Genomic DNA, 3,894 nt, shown 5'->3' on the forward strand with positions numbered 1-3,894 from the left:
GCAGAATCGGGCTGAAACTGGCGCTCCGACATCTCCTGAGGCGTCCTGGATTGCGAGAGGGCACAGGCCAGGCCAAGGGACGCTGCCATTGCACAATTGGGGCTGGGGAGGGATGCAGGAGGTTGGCCAGCTGGGGAGGCCAACTTGGGAGGGCTCCAGAATGTGTCCGGCCTGTCTTGCTCAGTCCTGATCCAGTCTCGATCGGCCAGACCCCAGCAGCAAGCTTACCTACCGATTGGAGCGTCTGCCCCCTGGTGTTCCCACCTCCCTGCCTCAGCCTGGCTCAACCCTGTCAGGCTGGCCCTGACATCCAACAATGTGCCAGACACTCCCATGGACCCGGGGCAGCTCCGCCGTCTGCGCCAAGGCTTGAAGGGCACGCAGGCACCGTCTACTGTGTGTGTGGGGAAGGTGGCCTGCGTCTTCTCTGTAAGAACGGTCTCAGTGGACGCATGACGTGGTGCACGACATGCCCGTGCTGGCTGCAGAGCTGGGGCAGAAGATGGGGGACCCGGGGTCAGAGCCCGAAGGAGGTTCTCTCACCACGTTTCCACCTCCTTCTAGCTCTAGATCGCAGGGCAAGCTCTGTGACAGATCTGTCATCTCCAAATGAAGGACAGTAACAGCCCTCTGTGGGGGAGCAGGAGGGAGGGCTAAATGCTTCATATTCCCAGTGCAGGCCCCCCGCACAGCAGGTCCCAGAAGAGCCGGTTAGGACTTTATTCAGCCAGCTGTGCACCACCGCTAAAGAGCAACCTGCAAGGGCATCCAAGGGGATCTGCAGACACCGCTCCCCCCCACCCCTTAAAATCCACCAGAGCTGGCGGCCTCAGCATGGTCATCAGTGATCGGACCACCCAAGTGGCACTTACAAAGCCCATCAAAAAAAGCACTACTGCCCGGCTGGTGTGGCTCAGTGACTGAGCACCATCCCATGCACCCAGAGGTCATGGTTCGATTCCCAGTCAGGGCACATGCCCGGGTTGTGGGCTCGATCCCCAGTAGGGGGCATGCAGGAGGCAGCCGATCCATGTTTCTCTCTCAATGTTTCTATCTCGCCCTCAACCTTCCTCTTTCTCTAAAATCAGTAAAAATATTTTTTAAAAAAGAAGAAGAAAAGGAAGGCACTCCCCCAGAGGCCGTGTGTGGGTAAGCATTTTCTCCTGGGGACACCTCGGACCCCACTCATGGCCCGCCCCTGGCGGGGCTCCGGACACCGCCTGCATGCAGCGCCTGGGGATGCTGTCCAGCCTCTTTTCTTTCTGAAGCAAAAGAGAGCTTTTGCAGCAGCGGCAGGTCCCCCGTGGCCTTGAACGGAAGTGAAAAGCAAAACAAACTGGAAACCACAGGTCCAATCAGCGGGTGGTGTTTGTTTTCTTGCCTGACCCAGTTTTGACTGGAGACACCGCCCATTAGGTTGACGGGAGGACTCCGCAGCTGGGATGGAGCGAAGAGGAAGAGCCCCTTCCACGGTGACCCACAGCCACCAAGTCCCCATCGTGTTGCTTAGAAAGGAATTTAAACGTTCATGCCAGCGGATGGCTTTGCCGGGGTTGCCCCTCTAAACAAGTATTCCAACATAAATAATAACTTGGGTTTAAAGCCCATCAAGAAACTGAAGACAGCCCTGGCCGGTTTGGCTCAGGGGGTAGAGCGTTGGCCTACGGGACTGAAGGGTCCCAGGTTGGATTCCGGTCAAGGGCACAGGCCCGGGTTGTGGGCTCGAGCCCCAGTAGGGGGCGTGCAGGAGGCAGCCAATCAATGATTCTCTCTCTTCACTGATGTTTCTATCTCTCTCCCTCTCCCTCTCTCTTCCTCTCTAAAATAAAAATATATGTAGGTATATTTAAAATATTGGCTTACAAGATGGAACGTGCATAGTGCTAAATTTCATTTTGTGTACACACACACACACACACACACACACACACGCTACTCTGCAAAACAAGCCTCTGTTTGGAGTGGGTTATACCTACATATGTGAGTAGGTGCTCTTCCATATTTTGCAGGTTTTCTCCTGTGAACGTGGACCGCTTCCCCATTCATCAAAATCTAATTAAAACCTGGCACCGTCTTTGGAAATAAGCAGCACGGGCGCGAGGCAGCTCTCCCAAGCAAGAAATGAGGCGCAGGGCCGGCCGACAGGAGCGGGTCTAGTGGCAGAAAACATCGCCGCTCGCCAAGGAACGAAAGACAGCCCTAGGGTGCCACCGGCAGAGAGGGGCCTTCCTGTGCCAGCTGCCCCTTCCGGGTTCATTCATGGCTTCACCCCAAAACCAGGCCCACATCCACGGAGGATGCGGACCAGACAGAAGACACGGCCAGTCCTGGAGTTACATCCCACACCACCGGGCGTCTCCCAGGTGGCCGCTGGGTCCACCCAAACTGTGCCCACACCCTATTCACACGTCCTCACTACCTGCCCAGGAGAGAAAGACAGCAACATCGATCAGTTGCCTCCTGCACACCCTCTACTGGGGATCCAGCCCTGATCGAATGGTGACCTCCTGGTCCATGGGTCGATGTCCAATCCACTGCGCTACACCAGCCGGGCTCAGCTTAATTTTATTTTATTTTATTATTTTTTTAAAATATCTATCCATTGAGCTAAACCGGTCAGGGCATCAGCTTAATTTTAATTCACAGTGTTGAGAGGAGATTGATTTTAGAAGCTGCTGCCTATCCCGGGAAGACTCAGAAAAGTTGGTAAGAGCCCATCCAGTATCCGAAATTCTTGCAAGGCAGTAAAACGTCAGTTCAGCACATAGAACGGCGATCCAGCCCTGATGACTTAATGATGTTCTATCTACACTACCTTCAAGTTCAGCGAGGAGAAAGACCTGCATCTTTCTCCCCCCGCTCCCTGCCCGCCCCCATTACTGTAAACAGAAGGCATTCCGTTTTGGCAAAACGCAGTTCCGTTTCGCAAGCAGATTTCAGGTGAAAAGACAGATCCAGAGGCAGGCGGGGCGCTTACCTTCACGGTGACTTCATGTGCGCCCCTTCGCACCGGTGGGCCCCCCAGCATCCGAGCATAGACACCGCACAGCGTCTGCCTGGGGAGACATGGAGAGATCTTTCCCTGCCTTTCCCTCCCCCTCCCCCTCCCTCTCTCTGGAACCAATAAAAACATATATTTTAAATGGCCTGTCAAGTTATTATGCTACTTGTAGAAAGTGTGAATGCTAAAATTCTCAAAGTAGGTCAAATTAATGTGAGCTCAGACAGGCTATCATTTAATGATAAATGAATGCCGCTCTGCAATACCTCTAAGCACTGAGCCACATGCCACCGGTAATGTGAACCATACACACCCTCTAAGGGAGAAAGCACGCTTTAGAGAAACTTTAGACACAGCTCAGGCGGCGATAATAACAGTGCTGACAGGCATGCCTGTGTGTACATGTCCACCTCACACACACTACATGCTTGGAAAAACACAGAAACCACATCCCAATCTTTTTTTTAAAAATATGTTTTTATTGATTTCACAGAGAGGAAGGGAGAAGGAAAGACAGATAAAAACATCAATGATGAGAGAGAATCATGGATCGGCTGCCTCCTGCGTGCCCCCTGCTAGGGATCGAGTCCACAACCCGGGCATGTGCCCTGACTGGGAATCGAACCACGATCTCCTGGTTCATAGGTCAATGCTCAACCCCTGAGCCACATGGGTTAGGGCCAAATTTGAATCTTTGCTCCCCGCTAAGGCTTCCCTAAAAACACAGCAAACAAAAGGCACTAGCACTCCCCAACTTTCCATTCCTGTGCCAGACATTTCCATTCACACTGATTTCTGAAGCCAGGCTTATGTCTCATAACGATAACCCTTCCGATCACACGTGCTGTTACTTTTCAATCAATATGCACACTGAACAGTGAACCAGCGTGTCT

The 3,894-nt window shown here is 53.0% G+C and overlaps 1 protein-coding gene across 1 annotated transcript in view; it reads right to left on the reverse strand.

Annotated features, from left to right (window-relative positions):
• TBL1X (transducin (beta)-like 1X-linked) overlaps positions 1 to 3,056 on the reverse strand; it is a 29,398-nt gene extending 26,342 nt beyond the window's left edge. The window contains exon 1 of the mRNA XM_015563961.1: positions 2,978 to 3,056. The gene's annotated coding sequence lies outside the window, so the exon portion shown is untranslated. The remainder of the gene's footprint in view (positions 1 to 2,977) is intronic.
• Positions 3,057 to 3,894: the final 838 nt, after the last annotated feature.

This window comes from Myotis davidii, unplaced genomic scaffold, assembly GCF_000327345.1.
Source record: "Myotis davidii unplaced genomic scaffold, ASM32734v1 scaffold1277, whole genome shotgun sequence".
In the NCBI taxonomy this organism is placed as follows: Eukaryota; Metazoa; Chordata; class Mammalia; order Chiroptera; family Vespertilionidae; genus Myotis; species Myotis davidii.